The sequence below is a fragment of the Homarus americanus genome, unplaced genomic scaffold (assembly GCF_018991925.1).
Source record: "Homarus americanus isolate GMGI-L3 unplaced genomic scaffold, GMGI_Hamer_2.0 scaffold30774, whole genome shotgun sequence".
Classification (NCBI taxonomy): Eukaryota; Metazoa; Arthropoda; class Malacostraca; order Decapoda; family Nephropidae; genus Homarus; species Homarus americanus.
This window is the reverse complement of record NW_024752147.1, coordinates 53,491-78,210: the sequence shown is the minus strand read 5'-3', so window position 1 is coordinate 78,210 and position 24,720 is coordinate 53,491. Positions and strand designations below refer to the sequence as shown.

General features: G+C 40.7%; 1 long non-coding RNA gene across 3 annotated transcripts; it reads right to left on the bottom strand.

The window, feature by feature from the left end:
- LOC121854976 lies at window positions 1-18,978 on the bottom strand. 3 transcript variants are annotated; one of them, XR_006086672.1, is made up of 4 exons: window positions 18,887-18,978; window positions 6,168-6,377; window positions 2,861-3,011; window positions 1-303 (listed from the first exon to the last, which is right to left on the bottom strand). It is a non-coding gene; the product is annotated as an uncharacterized LOC121854976 (long non-coding RNA). The 3 variants fall into 3 exon arrangements; XR_006086671.1 differs by having other exon boundaries at window positions 2,868-3,011; XR_006086673.1 differs by having other exon boundaries at window positions 2,876-3,011.
- Between the last annotated feature and the right edge of the window lie 5,742 nt (window positions 18,979-24,720).

Here is a 24,720-nt window from a genome sequence, read left to right as displayed (position 1 = left end):
TAGCTTAGGTTAGATTTAGTTAGGTTAGGTTAAAGATAAAAATAATGGTCTAATCTCTTCTTAGTGTTTTCCTTTCCTAATATCGTCTATCATAAGAGGTAACCAACACACGCCTCAGCGATCTATTGCATGATGGGAGAAGGTAATGAACACGGGAGGTAAACATCATGTGGAGACGAACACGAAAAATCTGTTGTTGTTATGGTGATGTTGAGGTTAGCTGCGACCACATCACAGCGTTCAGCACAAGGGGTAACGAAATCTTTACATGATGACACAGAAGGGAGTTTTAGGCGCAGATTCCTGAAAAAGAGGGAACAAAATAAGAGAAAATAGGTTACTTATACAGGAGTTAGTTACGACCTAACCTACCACAACCTCACTTGTTGAAACGGTGAGACGTTTTCTAGGGGAGTTTTTGGAGACGAAGCGCTCGCCCTGTTTGCCTTCCCCCACTGGGCAAAGTCTCACAAGAAATTAAACCTCAGGGATGAGTTTTAATCTTCCTTGAACAGTTCTTAAGGGGTTAATCTCTCCAAATCCATTATGCACATTAGGTTTTGAATAAGGTGACTGGAATAATGGGATTTAAGATAGTCTAGCTCCTTAAGATGTCTTTACCTTATGATCACTGTACCCAAGGGGATAATTTCTATGGCAATATCAATCCCTCAAGACTGACTTTAACCCCTTGAGTACGATGACTTAACCTCCTGAGTACGAAGAATTAACCTCTTGAGTACGATGACTTAATCTCCTGAGTACGTAGAATTATCCCCGAGTACGATGACTAAACCCACCGAGTATTAGCGAAAGGTTCAGACATTGTATTCGAGGGTTAGTTCATCGTACTCAAGGGGCTAATTCTTCGTACTCAAGGGGTTAAATTATCGTACTCAAGGGGTTAAATTATCGTACTCAAGGGGTTAAATTATTGTACTCAAGGGGTTAAATTATTGTACTCAAGGGGTTAAATTATCGTACTCAAGGGTTAAAGTGTATTACAACTCAAAACTTGTGCTTGGCATCGAGACTGGGAAACTTTATAATGAGGCTTAACAGGTTTGTGGTCGTGAGTAAACAGTAAATTATGCTAAACGAAACAAGCAGTGCTAACTACAACAGTCACCATCTTTTACATGACAACGACCACACAATCACTAAACAGCAAAAGCAAAAAACTGAACTAAAAATGGAGAAAAAATGGAATCTATGCCTGACTCTCTCTATACTAGCAAACTTTACACAATACCCTCCCAAAACACACACACATACACAGACATATCCTTAACTAACAATCTTCCACACCTAACTAAACATTCCAACTATCATACTTAAGTTGACACATACTGTACTTAATGGTACCCGACAAGCCACATAATATAGCCTGTTTATTAAGTAAATTCATTCAACTTTGAATGATAGTTGCTATTTTTATTGATAAAACAACGCGGTTCACTGAAAACCTCCCGAAGACAACAGGTTAGGTCAGGCTAGGTTAGGTTAGGTTAAGTTTACTGATATATATATATATATATATATATATATATATATATATATATATATATATATATATATATATATATATATATATATATATATATATATATATATATATAAATTTTAGTAAAACATCTCAACACATTTTCATTATTTTTTCCGAGACTCTACCATAACTAGATACCTTCACTTAACACTGAGACTCTACCTTAACTAGATACCTTCATTTAACACTAAGACTTTACCTTAACTAGATACCTTCACTTAACACTGAGACTCTACCTAAACTAGATACCGTCACTTAACACTAAGACTCTACCTTAACTAGATACCTTCACTTAACACTGAGACTCTACCTTATCTAGATACCTTCACTTAACACTAAGAATCTACCTTATCTAGATACCTTCACTTAACACTGAGACTCTACCTTAACTAGATACCTTCACTTAACACTGAGACTCTACCTTAACTAGACACCTTCATTTAACACTGAGACTCTACCTTACTAGATACCTTCACTTAACACTGAGACTCTACCTTAACTAGATACCTTCACTTAACACTGAGACTCTACCTTAACTAGATACCTTCACTTAACACTGAGACTCTACCTTAACTAGACACCTTCACTTAACACTGAGACTCTACCTTAACTAGACACCTTCACTTAACACTGAGACTCTACCTTAACTGGACACCTTCACTTAACACTGAGACTCTACCTTAACTAGATTGAACTCAAGTTATTGGGATGAGTTGAGTGAAGGAATCTAGATCATACATAGAGGAATATTTATCATACATAGAAAAATATTTATCATCCTAACCTAACCTACAGTGGGTATGAAAGTCGTGAATGTTGACTGTTGATTGAGTGTCAACTGTGTATGACGGTGGTTGTTTGACTGTATGACATTATGAATGACTGTATGGCAAGTACAACACGCTCCAGAACGACTGAGGAAACGACTGCAACTGTGTGACTGACTTTGTAAGACCGTTTGAGTGACTGTATGAGTAACTGTATATCCTAACTGTATGATTTGACTGTATGAGTGTGTATGATTGCCTCCAATGTCATATGTTTGTGTTGGGTGTGGGAATACATCACTCGATCCACAGCCTAAAGGAAGCTGGTTCGCAGTTAAGGTATTCTTACTCTCCTTAACCAGTGGGTGTTGTATCTGTACCCTCCAAAACACCCAACCACAAGAGTGAGATTATTGAGATGAGGGAATTAACAGTAAACACCGGGTTGTTCTATCTTACGAGCCCACCCATCTCCCTAAACTAACCCTCTCTCACTCCCATTCTCTCTCTCTATCACACTGAATCGTTAATTCTCTCACACACTTACACATTACCTCCTCACTCTCTTCCTCAAGACCCTGCGCTGCAAGCTCTTGTCATCTTTGCGCCAAAGTCGATACTATGGGAGGACGAACGGGCTTGTTGTCGAGAATTCGCTCCAACTCTGCGATGTGATCTGGCTTCAGCTTGGGTAAAACCTGTGTAATGTGAAGATGTGTCCACCATGAGAATCAATATCACAGTCCTAATAGGCCCCCCTAGTCCTTAGGGGTCTCAGTCCTTCAAGGGCCCATTCTTTATGCCACACGGTCCTGATAGGCCCCAGTTCATAGTGGCTGCACTAGGAATGTGGATAATTTGGTTCATCTACTATTTGGGTAAAGAGAAATTAGGATTGTGAAATGTTAAGATTAGTTACAATTGGGAGGTCTTAATGGTGTCATGTCTCAGTTCAGGGAAGCATCTTTGAGAAGCCTAATACCTGGTTGAACTAGTATCCTGCCAAGGTGGGAGAGTAACTCACTAGCTGATGAACGTTACAAGTCATCGTCCCAAAGTAGAAGGGAAATATAGAGTGATAGAAAAATACTTATCAAAGAGTCACCTGAAAAGAGAGAAAAGAGAGATAAGAAAAAGACAGATGATTGTCTTAGAGCAGTGGTTCTTAACCTGGGTGGCGTCAGTAATTTCCAGGGGGGCGCAAGCCCTCGGGAAAAGAAGGAATTTCTCTAATTATAATTATAGTTTTTATTCTCTTAACAAGAGCGTGGGCTAATATTGAGAAGTTTATGAAAAAATGCAAAAGTATCGCCTTATAACTTTAGTTTTCTATTGGCTACTTTTTTGACTTAGGGCTTACCATTTTCTGTACTTATTGACCCCCCTCCCTATCCCTTGAAACCCATGAGGGGGGGAAGGGGTTAACCCTTCCTGGACCTGTATACTGCTCGTTGGTGACTGGTGAGCCCCGTTCTCTCCCAGTCTTCTCCACACGTCCGTGGCAATAATTCCTCTTCTCTCACATTTATTCAGTAAAGGCTGTTGAGGTATCTTTTATCCCAGTTGTTATATTTACCTAAAAATAGTAAGCAGCCATAAGTTTATTGGTGAATTGTGAACACGCATGTGTTGCTCTGTTGGTTATTCGCAAGTTTTGAATTCCGTTTGTATTTTATCAGAAGTTGGTGGTGCTTAAAATCATGTGGTGGTAACAGGTGGTTATGGTAAAGTTGTATTTATGATGATATTGATTTGTTTCTTAATAATCATGTGTTTATGATCATGATGTGTTTACTATAATGTTGTGGTGTTTGTTAATATTTACTTAATAATTATGTGGTGGTGTTTATGATCATGTAGTGGTGCTTATGATCATGTTGTGATCATTGATGCTTGTTAATAATCATGTGGTGTTTATGATCATGTGATGTTTGTTAATGATATGGTGGTGTTTATGATCATGTATAATTGTAGTCACTTGTAGTGTTTACGAACTTTACGATCATATGTTTGTTATTGATCATGTGGTTGTGATTATCATGATGTTGTGGTGTTCATGAGCACGTGGTGATGTTTGTCTTACCTGACACGTGCCTTATGTTTTGTTCACACATTTGTGTTGTCCACTGCACATCAAATACTTCGCAATGAGTGCAAAGAAGCGGAAGTATCTTGACGAATATATTCGATTTGGAATCGTGTCTCTCCAAAAGGGTGACACAGAGGTCCCCCAGCGTGTGATATGTTACAAGACTCTGAGCAATGATGGAATGCGGCCCTCACGCTTGGAACGCCACTTGAGGACAACACAAGCCCAAGGCATTCTTTGAAACAAAAAGACACTCCTTGAAGCAAGTTAAGTTGGACGGCAGTGGGTCATTTCGGCAACAAACTTCAAAGGTTGTTGAGGCTTCCTATGAGATCGCCATGTTGATTGCAAAGAGCACGGAGTATGCTTGGTTTTATGAGAAACCAAGCATACTCCGTGCAACAGAACTCGTTCTGGGAAAAGACAAGCTTTCCCAAATTTCACTATCAAACGATACAGTCAAGGGAAGGATCGATGAATTGTCTCAAGACATCAAAGATTAAATTCTCGACCAAGTACGAGATTCTCCTGTTTTTGCCATCCAGTGTGACGAAACGGCTGACAACGCTCAGTGTTCTCAGCTACTGATGTATGCTCGTTTCGTGTCAGGCAACAGTGTAAAAGAGGAAATGCTGTTTTCGTGTCAGGCAACAGTGTAAAAGAGGAAATGCTGTTCTGTCACCCCATGGAAAGTTGTACAACAGCAGCAGCTATTTTTCATGATGTATCAAACTTCTTTCAGGAAACCCAACTTTCGTGGGACTCGCTGGTAGGGGTGTGCACTGATGGAGCTCCAGCCATGATTGGTCTGCAGTCTGGATTCATTACAATGGTGAAAGAAAAAATCCGTCTGTTGTAGGTACACACTGCATACTTCATCGTGAATCCTTAGTATCTAGAACTCTGGAAGTGTCGAATTCAGCAGGGAAATACAGCCAGTTTTAGTAACTTGGATTCTGCTCTCATTCACGGTAACCTTGATTCTGAGTTAAAGAAACAAATAATCACTCATCTAACTGACTTGAAAACAGAATTCATCAGATACTTCCCAGAGATAGATGAGAAGCGTGAGGCCTGGAAATTCATCAGGAACCCATTTCAATGTGAAGTAGCTGATGTTTCGGATGAAGTGCAAGAGGAGTTTCTTGAGTTGAAGTTCAACTCCACAGCTAAGGAAGACTTCAAAGAACTGGATCTTGAGACGTTCTGGGTCAAGTACCTTCCTGTTTACCCTCTGATCTCACATCAGGCTCTTCGGATTCTAACTATGTTCGGATCCACGTATCTTTGTGAAGCTGCATTTTCCACGCTCGTTGCTGTCAAGACCAAGTACAGAAACAGGCTGAACGTTGAATGGGATTTACGTTGTGCTCTCTCTGGCATTCAACCACGCATTCAAGAACTAGTAGCGAAGAAGCAGTGTCAAGTATCTCACTAATTTATACTCAATAAAAAGACTAAAAACACAATATTTTTCATTTTTCTTTAAATTCTGGGAGGGAATTTTATTCATAGATACAAGGGGGGCGTGGAGGGAAGGACCAATTCCTAGAGGGGGCGTGGTAGTAAAAAGGTTAAGAACCACTGTCTTCGAGAGAGAGAGAGAGAGAAAGAGAGGGATAGAAAAGATTAGACAGACAGAACTAGAGAGAGAGACTAGACAGAGAGATACAACGAGAAATAATGATCAGAGACAGACAAAGAGAGAGAGAGAGAGAGAGAGAGAGAGAGAGAGAGAGAGAGACAGACAGACAGACAACATCACCTGCAAGGAGTTGATATTCTCTAAGAGCTGCTCGACAGTAGCTGCACCAATCAAAACGCAATGTAGGTTTTCGTTCTTCATGCTCCATGCTACTGAGAGTTGGGTCAGAGTGCAGCCAAGACGTTCTGCTAATTGTGCCAGCTCCCGTAATCTTGCCTGCTGCTTCCTGCCATCTTCACTACCTGCTTTGTCTTTCAGCCAAGTGTATCCCTGGAATATATAAACCACGAATTATATATATATATATATATGTGTGTGTGTGTGTGTGTGTATATGTGTGTGTGTGTATATGTGTGTGTGTATATGTGTATGTGTGTGTGTGTATTTTACTTAAGAAATAACAAGTTTTTGTCCATTTTAACACAATTTACACACACACACACACACACACACACACACACACACACACACACACACACACACATACACACACACTTCCTCATACATTAAAAAACTTCAATTAAAAAAAAAATACCACAAGGACATATTTAATTATAAAGATTCTATTAATTGACAAACTAATTTTCCGCATCAACAGTATATTGTGTTATCCTCAATGGTTTTATGTTATTAGCAATGCAAATATGGCCTGGAAGCTTAAAACAGAAAACGGTAAACAACTTCTAGCAATGAAACGGGAACCAGCAAATTACTCCAAGCAAAGAAAACGGGAAACAGCAAATTACCCCAAGCAAAGAAAACGGGAACCAGCAAATTACTCCAAGCAAAGAAAACGGGAACCAGCAAATTACTCCAAGCAAAGAAAACGGGAACCAGCAAATTACTCCAAGCAAAGAAAACGGGAACCAGCAAATTACTCCAAGCAAAGAAAACGAGAAATAATCTCAAGCAGTCTAATATTCTTAGCAAAAACATCAAGGGACAAGGGACTCTGTAAACACAAACATCAAGGGACTCTGTAAACACAAACATCAAGGGACTCTGTAAACACAAACATCAAGGGACTCTGTAAACACAAACATCAAGGGACTCTGTAAACACAAACATCAAGGGAATCTGTATACACAAACATCAAGGGACTCTGTAAACACAGCATCAAGGGACTCTGTAAACACAAACATCAAGGGACTCTGTAAACACAAACATCAAGGGTCTCTGTAAACACAAACATCAAGGGACTCTGTAAACACAAACATCAAGGGACTCTGTAAACACAAACATCAAGGGACTCTGTAAACACAAACATCAAGGGACTCTGTAAACACAAACATCAAGGGACTCTGTAAACACAAACATCAAGGGACTCTGTAAACACAAACATCAAGGGACTCTGTAAACACAAACATCAAGGGACTCTGTAAACACAAACATCAAGGGACTCTGTAAACACAAACATCAAGGGCCTCTGTAAACACAAACATCAAGGGACTCTGTAAACACAGCATCAAGGGACTCTGTGAACACAAACATCAAGGGACTCTGTAAACACAAACATCAAGGGACTCTGTAAACACAAACATCAAGGGACTCTGTAAACACAAACATCAAGGGACTCTGTAAACACAAACATCAAGGGACTCTGTAAACACAAACATCAAGGGCCTCTGTAATCACAAACACAATATACTATGAGTTAAGCGACTGCAGTTAAATCCACTAATCCTAACCTAACCTAACTTAACCTAACCTAACTTAAATTAATCTTAACCTCCCCAACTTAACTTAACTTACCATAATATAACTTAACCCAACCTAACTTAAACAAACCTAACTTAACTTAACCTAACCTAACCTAACCTAACCTAACTTAAACAAACCTAATGTAAATTAACTTGATCTAACTTCATATAACTTAACCTAACTTGTATTATTTAACTTATCTAATTTAACTTAATCTAACCTAACCTAAACCAAACTGACCTAAACCCAACCTAACCTAAACCAAGTAAACATAAATCAATGTAAAACAAACCAAGGTAACATAAACCAACGTAACATAAACCAAGGTAACATAAACCAACGTAACATAAACCAACGTAACATAAACCAAGGTAACATAAACCAAGGTAACATAAACCAAGGTAACATAAACCAATGTAACATAAACCAACGTAACATAAACCAACGTAACATAAACCAACGTAACATAAACCAAGGTAACATAAACCAAGGTAACATAAACCAACGTAACATAAACCAATGTAACATAAACCAACGTAAAATAAACCAAGGTAACATAAACCAATGTAACATAAACCAACGTAACATAAACCAACGTAACATAAACCAAGGTAACATAAACCAACGTAACATAAACCAAGGTAACATAAACCAACGTAACATAAACCAAGGTAACATAAACCAACATAACATAAACCAAGGTAACATAAACCAAGGTAACATAAACCAACATAACATAAACCAACGTAACATAAACCAAGGTAACATAAACCAACATAACATAAACCAAGGTAACATAAACCAAGGTAACATAAACCAACGTAACATAAACCAAGGTAACATAAACCAAGGTAACATAAACCAAGGTAACATAAACCACGTAACACAAACCAAGGTAACATAAACCAACATAACATAAACCAAGGTAACATAAACCAACATAACATAAACCAAGGTAACATAAACCAAGGTAACATAAACCAAGGTAACATAAACCAAGGTAACATAAACCAACATAACATAAACCAAGTTAACATAAACCAACGTAACATAAACCAAGGTAACATAAACCAAGGTAACATAAACCAAAGTAACATAAACCAAGGTAACATAAACCAAGGTAACATAAACCAAGGTAACATAAACCAAAGTAACATAAACCAACGTAACATAAACCAACGTAACATAAACCAAGGTAACATGAACCAAAGTAACATAAACCAAGGTAACATAAACCAAGGTAACATAAACCAAGGTAACATAAACCAACGTAACATAAACCAACGTAACATAAACCAAGGTAACATGAACCAAAGTAACATAAACCAAGGTAACATAAACCAAGGTAACATAAACCTAGGTAACATAAACCAACATAACATAAACCAAGGTAACATAAACCAAAGTAACATAAACCAAGGTAACATAAACCAAGGTAACATAAACCAAAGCAACATAAACCAAGTAACACAAACCAAGGTAACATAAACCAAGGTAACATAAACCAAGGTAATATAAACCAAGGTAACATAAACCAAAGTAACATAAACCAAGGTAACATAAACTAACGTAACATGAACCAAAGTAACATAAACCAAGGTAATATAAACCAAGGTAACATAAACCAAGGTAACATAAACCAAGGTAACATAAACCAAGTAACATGAACCAAAGTAACATAAACCAAAGTAACATAAACCAAGGTAACATAAACCAAGGTAACATAAACCAAAGTAACATAAACCAAGGTAACATAAACTAACGTAACATGAACCAAAGTAACATAAACCAAGGTAATATAAACCAAGGTAACATAAACCAAGGTAACATAAACCAAGGTAACATAAACAAGTAACATAACCAAGGTAACATAAACCGTAACATGAACCAAAGTAACATAAACCATAAACCAAGGTAACATAAAAGTAACATAAACCAAGGTAACATAAACCAAGTAACATGAACCAAAGTAACATAAACCAAGGTAACATAAACCAAGGTAACATAAACCAAGGTAACATAAACCAAGGTAACATAAACCAAGGTAACATAAACCAACATAACATAAACCAAAGTAACATAAACCAAGGTAACATAAACCAAGGTAACATAAACCAAGGTAACATAAACCAAGGTAACATAAACCAAGGTAACATGAACCAAAGTAACATAAACCAAGGTAACATAAACCAAGGTAACATAAACCAAGGTAACATAAACCAAGGTAACATAACATGAACCAAAGTAACATAAACCAAAGTAACATAAACCAAGGTAACATAAACCAAGGTAACATAAACCAAAGTAACATAAACCAAGGTAACATAAACCAAGGTAACAAACCAACGTAACACGAACCAAGGTAACATAAACCAAAGTAACATAAACCAAGGTAACATAAACCGAGGTAACGTAAACCAAGGTAACAAACCTAAGTAACATAAACCAAGGTAACATAAACCAAGGTAACATAAACCAAAGTTCCTTGAGCTTATAAAGTTCATTCAATTTCACATTCAGAAAAGTTATTGTGTGTGTGTGTGTGTGTGTTTATATTTGTGTACATGTATGTGTGTATATACAGTAAGTGCACGTATGTGTGTCTGTAGCTATACCAACATGTCATTTCACCAGATATTTCACACCACAACACAACACACCCAACCTAACCTATCCTAAACTCCTACTTTTACTTTTCACTCCTATTTTTACTTTTCACTCCTTTAATTTTTACTTCTATTTTTACTTCTAACTCTTATTTTTACTTTTACTTTTGACTCCGATTTTTACTTTTAACTCCTATTTTTACTTTTGACTCCTACTTTTACTTATACTTTTGACTCCTACTTTTACTTTGAATTCCTATTTTTACTTTTACTTTTTACTCGTACTTTAACTTTTGACTCCTACTTTTACTTTTAATTCCCATTTTTACATTTACTTTTGACTCCTATTTTTACTTTTGACTTCTACTTTTACTTTTAATTCCTACTTTTACTTTTGACTCCTACTTTTTATTTTAACTCCTATTTTTACTTCTTACTCCTACTTTTACTTTTTACTCTTACTTTTACTTTTGACTCCTACTTTTACTTTTAATTCCTAATTTTACTTTTACTTTTTACTCCTACTTATACTTTTGACTCCTACTTTTTATTTTAACTCCTATTTTTACTTCTTACTCCTACTTTTACTTTTTACTCTTACTTTTACTTTTTACTCCTACTTTTACTTTTGACTCCTATTTTTACTTTTAACTCCAATTTTTACATGAATATCAGTCAGAAAAAGTTAAAGTACGAGACATGGAAGTTCTACAGCGAGACATGGAAGTTCTACAGCGAGACATGGAGGTTCTATAGCGAGACATGGAAGTTCTATAGCGAGACATGGAAGTTCTATAGCGAGACATGGAAGTTCTATAGCGAGATATGGAAGTTCTATAGCGAGACATGGAAGTTCTATAGCGAGACATGGAAGTTCTATAGCGAGACATGGAAGTTCTATAGCGAGACATGGAAGTTCTATAGCGAGACATGGAAGTTCTATAGCGAGATATGGAAGTTCTATAGCGAGACATGGAAGTTCTATAGCGAGACATGGAAGTTCTATAGCGAGACATGGAAGTTCTATAGCGAGACATGGAAGTTCTATAGCGAGACATGGAAGTTCTATAGCGAGACATGGAAGTTCTGCTTGGAACAAATTCTATAATGAGAGACATATAAATTCTGCAGCAGAGGTTTATGGGTTCTATGGCAGGGAACATGGGGTTGTGAGACATGGAATTCTATGGCAGGGAACATAAATTCTATATTGAGACATAAATTCTATAACTTGAGACGTGATTCTATGGCGGGGTTTAGCAAGTTCTGTAACGGAACATGGGGTTCTATGGCAGGCTGTGGAGATTCCTGGCGAGATATGGAAGTTCTATGGCAGAGACATGGAGTTCTGTGGCAGAACATGGAGGATTCTGTTGAGACATGATTTCTCTCTGAGAACGTAGGTTCTGTAGCGGGTTGTGGAGGTTCTGTGGCGAGACATGGGTTCTGTGGCAGGTTTGTGGGAAGTTCTATGGCAGGACATGGAGGTTCTGTGGACATGGAAGTTCTATGGCAGGACCTGGGAGTTCTCTGTGCAGACATGGAGGTTCTGTGGGACTAAGGATTCTATGGCAGGAACATGGAAGTTCTATAGCGAGACATGGAAGTTCTATAGCGAGACATGGAAGTTCTATAGCGAGACATGGAAGTTCTATAGCGAGACATGGAAGTTCTATAGCGAGACATGTGTGTTCTGGACAATACCTGCGTGTTCTGGACAGTACCTGTGTATTCTGGACAGTACATGTGTGTTCTAGACAGTACAAGTGTGTTCTGGACAGTACCTGTATGTTCTGGACAGAATATGTGTGTTATGGACAGTACATGTGTGTTCTAGACAGTACATGTGTGTTCTGGACAGTACCTGTATGTTCTGGACAGTACATGTGTGTTCTGGACAGTACATGTATGTTTTGGACAGTACCTGTGTGTTCTGGACAGTACATGTGTTCTGGACAGTACAAGTGTGTTTTGGACAGTACCTGTATGTTCTGGACAGAACATGTGTGTTATGGACAGTACATGTGTGTTCTAGACAGTACAAGTGTGTTCTGGACAGTACCTATATGTTCTGGACAGTACATGTGTGTTCTAGACAGTACATGTGTGTTCTGGACAGTACCTGTATGTTCTGGACAGTACATGTGTGTTCTGGACAGTCCATGTGTGTTCTGGACAGTACATGTGTGTTCTGGACAGTACATGTATGTTCTGGACAGTACATGTGTGTTCTGGACAGTACATATAAGTTTTAGACAGTACCTTAACATGTTCTGAACCCAAAATACCTGTGTGTTCTGGATAGTACCTGTGTGTTCTGGACAGTACCTGTGTGTTCTGGACAGTACATATGTGTTCTGGACAGTACATGTATGTTCTGGACAGTACATGTATATTCTGGACAGTACATGTATGTTCTGGAGAGTACATGTGTGTTCTAGACAGTACATGTGTGATCTAGACAGTACATGTGTGTTCTGGACAGTACATGTGTGTTCTAGACAGTACATGTGTGTTCTGGACAGTACCTGTATGTTCTGGACAGTACATGTGTGTTCTGGCCAGTACATGTATGTTTTGGACAGTACCTGTGTGTTCTGGACAGTACCTGTGTGTTCTGGACAGTACCTGTGTGTTCTGGACAGTACATGTGTGTTCTGGACAGTACCTGTGTGTTCAGGAGAGTACATATGTGTTCTGGACAGTACATGTATGTTCTGGACAGTACATGTGTGTTCTGGACAGTACATGTGTGTTCTGGACAGTACCTGTGTGTTCTGGACAGTACATATGTGTTCTGGACAGTACATGTATGTTCTGAACAGTACATGTGTGTTCTAGACAGTATATGTGTGTTCTGGACAGTACCTGTATGTTCTGGTCAGTACATGTATGTTCTGGACAGAACATGTGTGTTCTGGAGAGAACATGTGTGTTCTGGACAGTACCTGTGTGCTCTGGACAGTACATCTATGTTCTGGACAGAATATGTGTGTTCTGGACAGTACATGTGTGTTCTGGACAGAACATGTGTGTTCTGGACAGAACATGTGTGTTCTGGAGAGAACATGTATGTTCTGGACAGAATATGTGTGTTCTGGACAGTACATGTGTGTTCTGGACAGAACATGTGTGTTCTGGACAGTACCTGTGTTTTCTAGACAGTATATGTATGTTCTTGACAGTACATGTATGTTCTGGAGAGAACACGTGTGTTCTGGACAGTACATGTGTGTTCTGGACAGTACATGTGTGTTCTAGACAGTACATGTGTGTTCTGGACAGTACCTGTATGTTCTGGACAGTCCATGTGTGTTCAGGACAGTACCTCTGTGTTCTGGACAGAACATGTGTGTTCTGGACAGTACATGTGTGTTCTGGACAGTACTTGTGTGTTCTGGACAGTATATGTATGTTCTGGACAGTACATGTATGTTCTGGACAGTCCATGTGTGTTCAGGACAGTACCTGTGTGTTCTGGACAGAACATGTGTGTTCTGGACAGTACCTGTGTGTTCTGGACAGAACATGTGTGTTCTGGACAGTACCTGTGTGTTCTGGAGAGAACATGTGTGTTCTGGACAGTACCTGTGTGCTCTGGACAGTACATGTATGTTCTGGACAGAACATGTGTGTTCTGGAGAGAACATGTATGTTCTGGACAGAACATGTGTGTTCTGGACAGTACATGTGTGGTCTGGACAGTACATGTGTGTTCTGGACAGTACATGTGTGTTCTAGACAGCGGTATATGTGTGTGCAACTCTCCCTCTTCCCTGTCGTTGCAACACTTGCACCACTGGATCAGGCAAAGGGAGAGCCAAGATGTGTGGTTGCAGCCTGCGCTCCTGCCTCACCACATAAATCAACTCACACACAGCCATCATCCAGCTCACCATTCCTCCCATCATCATCAAAACACCTACTGTATACCCCCAAAAGTCCAATGGCGATGGACGAGTGGCGACGGGGACAGGCAGAGATGGCTGCCGGGAGTCTCTACTCACAACTCTGCACATGGGCGGCACAGAGAAGATGGTCGTTTACAATATGCACTGGGATCTAGGCAGCAATGCAATCCGGCTCTGTCTGTGCGACTGAGCACAGGGGAGGGGGCTAGAAAAGGTGACCTAAACATAGTCTGCCTAAATGCTCACCTGAGTGGTCAACCGCACCCAGTAAGGTCATCCTTATGCGGTCGAAAACACTATTATAATCATAGTTCAAAACAAAAGCAAACTAGACCACCTCTTATGGTCGCTGCATGGAAAGTCAGGACCCTTCTGGATACTGGCACAAATGAGCGTCCTGAAAGAACTGCAGGCAGCCATTAGTGAGTCCCAGCTCCCAGACGAGGGTCGACTCACAGAACGGGGGTCTGGCTATATCTTCTTCTGTTAGGGTAAGCCTGCTGCAGAGACAAACAACAGTTTTGGAGTTGACTTTGCCACCCGCCAATGCATCCTACACAGGTTCACTGAAATGCCTGTTAGAACCAAAGAGAACCTCATGCCGCCCAGAGTCCCACTGAATCACTCACGTCATGCCTTCTTCATCAGTGCATACGCCCCAACACTGGATGCGGAGGATGGCATCAAGGAGGCATTTTACGCTGGCCTTGACAGAGTGCTAACCTCTATCCCCCAGAGAAGATAAGGTTGTGCTCCTTGGTGACTTCAATGCCAGAGCTGGCAGAGATGCTGACATTTGGTAGGGAATCACAGGGAGAAATGGACTAGGCAAGTGTAACCCCACCGGCCTCCTACTCCTCAGCTAGCGAGCTGCACTCATCCTCACTATCACCAATACCTTGTTTAGGCAGGCCGATAAGTTCAAGTGATCGTGGCAACCCCCACAATCCAAACACTGGCATCTCATTGACTACATCATTGTCAGAGAAAGAGATCATCGAGGTGTCCTCATCCCTGACCAATGCTCGTCAGAGCCAGGCTCTCGCTTCAGGGCCCCCCAAAACGACGAAGGCAACACGCCTCCAGAAGAGGTTTTAACACTAAGCATCCGGAGGATCCAGTGGTAGCACATGATTTCAGAGAGCAGGTCGAACATGGGCTGATAAACAACCCAACAACAAACAACCCGAATCCCAGTGCCGAATGGAGTATTCTCGGCACTATCATGACAAAAACCTGCAGAGAAACCCTCGGCCAGGTCGAAAGAATACACCAGGACTTGTTTGATGAAAATGACCCGGAAATCAATGTACTCGTTGATGATAAACGTGCTGCTTTAATTGACCACAACAACCCTCAATCTAGAACCAAAGCTGATGCCTTACGCAGGAAGAAAGCGGCAGCCCAGCGCGAACTTCGCAAACTAAAGAACGACTGGTTTAAAAATACAGCATGTGAAACGCAAAAACTTGCAGATCAACACAAGATGCGCGAATTTTTCAATTCCACTAAATCATTTTATGGGCTAATCACTCATGGCACAGCCCCCCTCTGCTCATCCGACGGTAACTCCATAATTAAAGACGAAGAAGGCCTCCTTCATTGCTGGAAAGAGCACTACCATTCGTTGCTCAACCGAAACACTGATGTGGATGTCCTGACTCCCCAGCAGGTCTCTCAGCATCTGAAGCTAACCCACCTCAGCTATCCGCCATCCCTGGATGAGATAACTACTGCCATCAAACAGATGAAAATAACAAAGCCTCAGGGCCTGATGATAACCCAGCCGAGGTGTATAAAGCAGGAGGACCTCTGCTTACCTGCCGTCTCCACTCTCTCCTGGAGAATATATGGGAAAAGAAGGAAATCCCCAAGCTCTTAGAGACGCCTCCATCGTCAATATTTATAAGAAAAAGGGAGACCAGTCAGACTGTGGCAACTACCGCGGGATCTCGCTGCTGTCCGTAGCTGGCAAGATTATCACCCGAGTCCACCTAAACAGACTACTACCTAAGGCGGAAAACTTCCTCCCAGAATCTCAGTGTGAGTTTAGACCATCACGTGGCACCATTGGCATGATCTTTGTTGCCTGCCAGATACAGGAAAAGTGCAGAGAACAGCGCCGTGACCTGTACATGGCAGTTATCGACCTAACCAAGGCCTTCGACTCGGTCAACGGGGAAGCCCTCTGGCGGACCCTCAGCCGGTTTGGCTGGCCACAAAAGTTAATCGCCATTGTGAGGCAACTCCACGACGGCATGAACGGCAGTGTCCCTGCACAATGGCACCCAGTCTGAGTTCTTCCCCATCCAAACAGGGGTTAAACAAGGATGTGTACTAGCGCCAAATCTCTTTTCCATTTTCTTGGCTGCCTTCCTTACTCGTGCTAGTGCAAATTTAGGCAGCAGGGTGGACATAGAGAGCCGGATGAAGGATCTTTTCAAAATAAGACGGCTCCCATGCAGGAGAAAAGGTGTCAGCAGCTTCCATTTCAGAACTTCAGTATGCAGACGACCTTACCCTTGTTGCCTACACTAAACGCGACCTACAGGAGATCCTGAACACCTATGCAAATGCATATGCACACTTCGGCCTTGAGGTGAATGTACGTGACTCAGATTCTCTTTCAACCTGCCCCTGGGCCAACCATATCTCCGCCATCCATCCAGCTTAATGGTACTACCCTCTCTAATGCTACCCACTTTCAGTAACTCGGCTCCCACCTGTCCACCACAGCGGACATCAATGAAGAGATTCAACATCGGATCAGATGTGCATCTCAAGCCTTTGGCAGACTCCGTACCCTTGTCTTCAGCTGTAGGGAGCAGAAATTATCTACAAAGTTACACGTATATCAAGCAGTGGTCCTCCCCACCAAGCTATATGGAAGTGAGACATGGGCCACATACAGAGGACACCTCAGGCACTTGAAAACTTTCGCCAACGTAGTCTATGTTCCATCCTCCGAGTTTGCCGGGAAGACAAGAGAACAAATGCCAGTATTCTTGCTGACATCAACTGTAGGAGCATCGAGGCTACCATTATCCATGAACAACTACGTTGGACTAGGCATGTCACCCGCATGGACGACAGTAGACTGTCAAAGCAGCTACTTTACAGTCACCTAATGAATAGTAAATATAACGCCGGCGGGCAACTGAAAAGGTATAAGGATAGTCTTAAAACAAACCTGAAAAAGTGCTAAATCGACCCCCTCACCTGGGAGACGATCACTCCACACTGTAACGCTTGGATGATCACCACAAGAGAAGGTGTCAATACCTTCGAATTAATGCGACTGCAAACCGACGCAGACAAGCGCCAGCGCCGGAAAGACGCTGCCGCCGCCCCTCCCACACTAGACGGAGACGTTCACATGGGCAACATCTGTGAACGACTCTACCTGTCTCGTATCGGCCTTTTAGCTCATATCATTGTATCATGTTGGATGAACGTCACACTCGATTCCGAGTGACAGCAACAGTTCTAGTATGTGTGTTCTGGGCAGTACATGTGTGTTCTGGGCAGTACATGTGTGTTCTGGGCAGTACATGTGTGTTCTGGACAGTACATGTGTGTTCTGGGCAGTACATGTGTGTTCTGGGCAGTACATGTGTGTTCTGGGCAGTACATGTGTGTTCTGGGCAGTACATGTGTGTTCTGGGCAGTACATGTGTGTTCTGGGCAGTACATGTGTGTTCTGGGCAGTACGTATGTGTCCTGGACAGTGCATGTGTGTTCTATACAGAATATGTTGTAAATGTACCACGGACTTTTAAAATAATACATGGACCTATGATATTAAGTTCTATAGTGAAGCACTGAGCTCTACAGTGAAGCACAGAGCTCTATATTGAAACACAGAGCTCTAAAATGGAGCACAGAGCTCTAAAATGGAGCACAGAGCTTTATAGTGAAGCGCAGAGCTCTATAGTGAAGCACAGAGCTCTAAAATGAAGCACAGAGCTCTGTAGTGAAGCACAGAGCTCTATAGTGAAGCACAGTGCTCTATAGTGAAGCAATAGGCTCTATACTGAAGCACAGAGCTCTAAAGTGAAACACAGACTAAAAAAGTGAGACACAATGCTGTAAAGTGAAACCTGAAGCTTTAAAGTGGAACACCGTCTAAATAAAGTGAAATACAGAGCTGTAAAGTGAAACCTGAAGTTCTAAAGTGGAACAGTCTAAAAAACGTTAGACACAGAGCTGTAAAGTGAAACCTGAAGCTCGAAAGTGGAACACAGTCTAATTAAAGTGAAATACAGAGATGTAAAGTAAAACCCTAAGCTCTAGAGTGGAACACAGTCTAAAAAAAATGAGACACAGAGCTGTAAAGTGATACAGAGAGCTGTAAAGTGAAACAGACAGCACTAAAGTGGAACACAGCCTAAATAAAGTGGGACACAGAGCTGTTAAGTGAAACACAGAGCTGTAACGTGAAACAGACAGCACTAAACTAGCACATATACACTTTGTTTCCTTAAAGATACGAGCCCCTATGTTATCTGATAAGAGATAGTGATGATGTGTGACCCAAGACTGATATTAGATAACAGCCTACCTGGTCCTTCAAGTTCCCTGATGCCTGTGTCTCGTCTTCACTCCAAGATATTGATGATGTATGTTTCTTCTGAGGAGAGAAAAATTAAAGAGGTGCAACTAAGACGCATGCAAAGAAAACACTCCCTCAAGGCTTGCTTATATGTGTGGCAAACAGGTACACAGACACCCTGGGATATGATGTCTGTGTGGCTGACAGATACACAGACACCCTGGGATATGAAGTCTATGTGGCTGACAGATACACAGACACCCTGGGATATGATGTCTGTGTGGCTAACAGAATCACAGACACCCTGGGATCTAATGTCTGTGTGGCTAACAGATACACAGACACCCTGGGATCTGATGTCTATGTGGCTGACAGATACACAGACACCCTGGGATATGAAGTCTGTGTGGCTGACAGATACACAGACACCCTGGGATATGATGTCTGTGTGGCTGACAGATACACAGACACCCTGGGATATGATGTCTGTGTGGCTGACAGATACACAGACACCCTGGGATATGAAGTCTATGTGGCTGACAGATACACAGACACCCTGGGATATGATGTCTGTGTGGCTGACAAATACACAGACACCCTGGGATATGATCTCTGTGTGGCTGACAGATACACAGACACCCTGGGATATGATGTCTGTGTGGCTAACAGAATCACAGACACCCTGGGATCTAATGTCTGTGTGGCTAACAGATACACAGACACCCTGGGATCTAATGTCTGTGTGGCTGACAGATACACAGACACCATGGGATCTAATGTCTGTGTGGCTGACAGATACACAGACACCCTGGGAACTGTTGTCTATGCAGGAAGAAAACAGCCCCGATGCACTAACAGACAAGCAAGTGCCATTGTCTGTAAGCTCAAGGATAAACGTATGGATACCCGTTGTCACAGGGGGTTAAGTTTAAAAAAGTCAAACAGAAAGAACTAAAACAAACCCTCATGAACAGGTCAACAATCGGACAGGTCAATACGGACAAATCAACAATCGAATAGGTCAACAATCGGACAGGTCAACAATCGGACAGGTCTACAATCTGACAGGTCAACAATCGGACAAGTCTACAATCGGACAGGTCAACACGGACAAATCAACAATCGAACAGGTCAACACGGACAAATCAACAATCGAATAGGTCAACAATCGGACAGGTCAACAACCGGAACGGGTCAACAATCGGACAGGTCAACAATCGGACAGGTCAACACGGACAAATCAACAATCAAATAGGTCAACAATCGGACAGGTCAACAACCGGAACGGGTCAACAATCGGACAGGTCAACGGACGGGACAAATGAACAATCGAATAGGTCAACAATCGGACAGGTCAACAATCGGACTGGTCAACAATCGGACTGGTCAATCGGATGGTCAACAATCGGACAGGTCAACAATCGACAGGCCAACAATCGGACAGGTCTACAATCGGACAGGTCAACAATCGGACAGGTCAACAATAAGCCAACAATCGGACAGGTACAATACAATCGGACAGATCAACAATCGGACAGGTCAACAATCGGACAGGTCAACAATCGAACAGATCAACAATCGAACAGGTCAACAATCGGACAGGTAAACAATCGGACAGGTCAACAATCGAACAGGACAACAATCGGACAGGTCAACAATCGGACAGGTCAACAATCGGAGAGATCAACAATCGGAGAGGTCAACAATCGGACAGGTCAACAATCAGACATGTCAACAATCGGACAGGTCAACAATCGGACAGGTCAACAATCGGACAGGTCAACAATCGGACAGGTCAACAATCAGACATGTCAACAATCGGACAGGTCAACAATCGGACAGATCAACAATCGGACAGATCAACAATCGGACAGATCAACAATCGGACAAGGATAACAATCGGACAAATCAACAATTCTGATTTTTACGTCATAATAAACAGTTATCCTCCCGTCTGAAGCGTAGTCTCTAGAGTAGGTCGCCGCCATCTTGGTCAATGTGTTATATTATTGAATTTTATATTATTTTTACATTATATCATTTTACTTGACTCTTTGAGATTTGGGAAACTACATTGGTTTGGGCGTGGTAAGATACATACACACAATACCTAACCTAACCTTAGCCTAAACTTTACCTAACCAAACCTAACCACAATAGCAGATGTTAAGTTTTCCTCCTAATTGGTGATGTGAGAACGTATCTAACTGACTCACTTAAGCTACCACACATAGATGGATTCTCAAAGGTTCCTACATTAAATTATCCTCCTAACTAGAAATGAGAGAACGTATCTAACTGACTCATTTAAACTACCACACAAAGATGGATTCTTAAAGGTCTCCTACGTTAAGTTTTCCTCCTAACTGGTGATGTGAGAACGTATCTAACTGACTCACTTAAGCTACCACACAAAGATGGATTATCAAAGGTTCCTACGTTTCCTCCAAACTAGTGATGTGAGAACGTATCTAACTGACTCACTTAAGCTACCACACAAAGATGGATTCTCAAAGGTTCCTAGGTTAAGTTTTCCTCCTAACTGGTGATGTGAGAACGTATCTAACTGACGTAGTTAAGAAACCACACAAAGATGGATTCTCAAAGGTTCCTACGTAAAGTTTTCCTCCTAACTGGTGATGTGAGAACGTATCTAACTGACTCACTTAAACTACCACACAAAGATGGATTCTTAAAGGTCTCCTACGTTAAGTTTTCCTCCTAACTGGTGATGTGAGAACGTATCTAACTGACTCACTTAAGCTACCACACAAAGATGGATTCTCAAAGGTTCCAAAGTTAAGTTTTCCTCCTAACTGGTGATGTGAGAACGTATCTAAATGACTCACTTAAACTACCACACAAAGATGGATTCTTAAAGGTTCCTATGTTAAGTTTTCCTCCTAACTGGTGATGTGAGAACGTATCTAACTGACTCACTTAAACTACCACACAAAGATGGATTCTTAAAGGTTCCTACGTTAAGTTTTCCTCCTAACTGGTGATGTGAGAACGTGTCTAACTGACTCACTTAAGCTACCACACAAAGATGGATTCTCAAAGGTTCCTACGTTAAGTTTTCCTCCTAACTGGTTTTAAGAGAACGTATCTAACTGACTCACTTAAGCTACCACACAAAGATGGATTCTCAAAGGTTCCTACGTTAAGTTTTCCTCCTAACTGGTGATGTGAGAACATATCTAACTGACTCACTTAAACTACCATACAAAGATGAATTCTCAAAGGTTCCTACATGAAATTATCCTCCTAACTGGTGATGTGAGAACATATCTAACTGACTCACTTAAACTACCACACAAAGATGGATTCTTAAAGGTTCCTACGTTAAGTTTTCCTCCTAACTGGTGATAAGAAAACGTATCTAACTGACTCACTTAAGCTACCACACAAAGATGGATTCTCAAAGGTTCCTACGTTAAGTTTTCCTCCTAACTGGTGATGAGAGAATGTATCTGACAGACTAACATAAGCTACCACACAAAGATGGATTATCAAAGGTTCCTACACTACGTTTTCCTCCTAACTGGTGATGTGAGAACGTATCTAACTGACTCACTTAAGCTACCACACAAAGATGGATTCTCAAAGGTTCCTACATTAAGTTTTCCTCCTAACTGGTGATGTGAGAACGTATCTAACTGACTCACTTAAGCTACCACATAAAGATAGATTCTCAAAGGTTCCTACATTAAGTTTTCCTCCTAACTGGTGATGTGAGAAAGTATCTAACTGACTCACTTAAGCTACCACATAAAGATGGATGCTCAAAGGTTCCTACATTAAGTTTTCCTCCTAACTGGTGATGTGAGAACGTATCTAACTGACTCACTTAAGCTACCACACAAAGAAGGATTCTCAAAGGTTCCTACGTTAAATTTTCCTCCTAACTGGTGATGTGAGAACGTATCTAACTGACGTAGTTAAGCTACCACACAAAGATGGATTCTCAAAGGTTCCTACGTAAAGTTTTCCTCCTAACTGGTGATGTGAGAACGTATCTAACTGACTCACTTAAGCTCCCACACAAAGATGGACTCTAAAAGGTTCCTACGTTAAGTTTTCCTCCTAACTGGTGAGGTGAGAACGTATCTAACTGACTCACTTAAGCTACCACACAAAGATGGATTCTCAAAGGTTCCTACGTTAAGTTTTCCTCCTAACTGGTGATATGAGAACGTATCTAACTCACTCACTTAAACTACCACACAAAGATGAATTCTCAAAGGTTCCTACATTAAATTATCCTCCTAACTAGTGATGTGAGAACGCATCTAACTGACTCACTTAAACTACCACACAAAGATGGATTCTTAAAGGTTCCTACGTTAAGTTTTCCTCCTAACTGGTGATAAGAGAACGTATCTAACTGACTCACTTAAGCTACCACACAAAGATGAATTCTCAAAGGTTCCTACATTAAATTATCCTCCTAACTAGTGATGTGAGAACGCATCTAACTGACTCACTTAAGCTACCACACAAAGATGGATTCTCAAAGGTTCCTACGTTAAGTTTTCCTCCTAACTGGTGATGAGAGAACGTATCTGACAGAGTCACATAAGCTACCATACAAAGATGGATTCTCAAAGGTTCCTACGTTAAGTTTTCCTCCTAACTGGTGATGTGAGAACGTATCTAACTGACTCACTTAAGCTACCACATAAAGATGGATTCTCAAAGGTTCCTACGTTAAGTTTTCCTCCTAACTGGTGATGAGAGAACGTATCTAACTGACTCACTTAAGCTATCACATAAAGATGGATTCTCAAAGGTTCCTACGTTAAGTTTTCCTCCTAACTGGTGATGAGAGAACGTATCTGACAGACTCACATAAGCTACCACACAAAGATGGATTCTCAAAGGTTCCTAAGTTAAGTTTTCCTCCTAACTGGTGATGTGAGAACGTATCTAATTGAGTCACTTAAGTTACCACATAAAGATGGATTCTCAAAGGTTCCTACGTTAAGTTTTCCTCCTAACTGGTGATGAGAGAATGTTTGATACCAAGATAGCAGTGAAAGTGATGTCGACATATTTTACCCTGTTTAGGATGGGCTTTTCGCATTGTCTTGTAAGGAGGTAAAGGCGTCATGTAAAATAGCCAATGTCAGAAACCTACTACGAACATATAAAAATATTTTCGTTTGTTATTTTTGACAATATAAATGAACCTAACCTAACGTAACTTAAGGTAACTTAACCTAACTTAACCTAAGGTAAGTTAACATACCCTAAATTAAGGTAAGTTAACATACCCTAACTTAAGGCAACTTAATCTAACCCAAAGTTTAAAGTTTTAACATAATCTGACCTAACATAAACTAACCTAACCAAATTAACATAATATAACCTAACTTAATCCAATTAATTCAAGGCAGCCTAACTTAACCGAACTTAAATAAAAAATATTCTAATCAAAATTAATAATAACAACCTACCATGACCTAACTTAAAGTAAACTAAACTAAACTAACCGAACTTAAACTAACCTAACCTAACAGAACTTAAATAAAAAAATATAATTTAACCATAATTAACAATAACACAACCTGCCATGACCTGACCTGACCTAACCTGACCTAACCTAATCAAACCTAACTTAACCAATCCTAAGTTAATTTTATGTGAAGTTTCCTATAACTGGTCCGTTAAATTAGTTTAGCCTAGTTCAAGTTAGGTTAGGTTAGGTTAGGTTAGGGTAGGGTAGGGTAGGGTAGGGTAGGGTAGGGTAGGGTAAGGTAGGGTAGGGTAGGGTAGGTTAGGTTAGGTTAGGTTAGGTTAGGTTAGGTTAGGTTAGGTTCGGTTCGGTTAGGTTAGGTTTA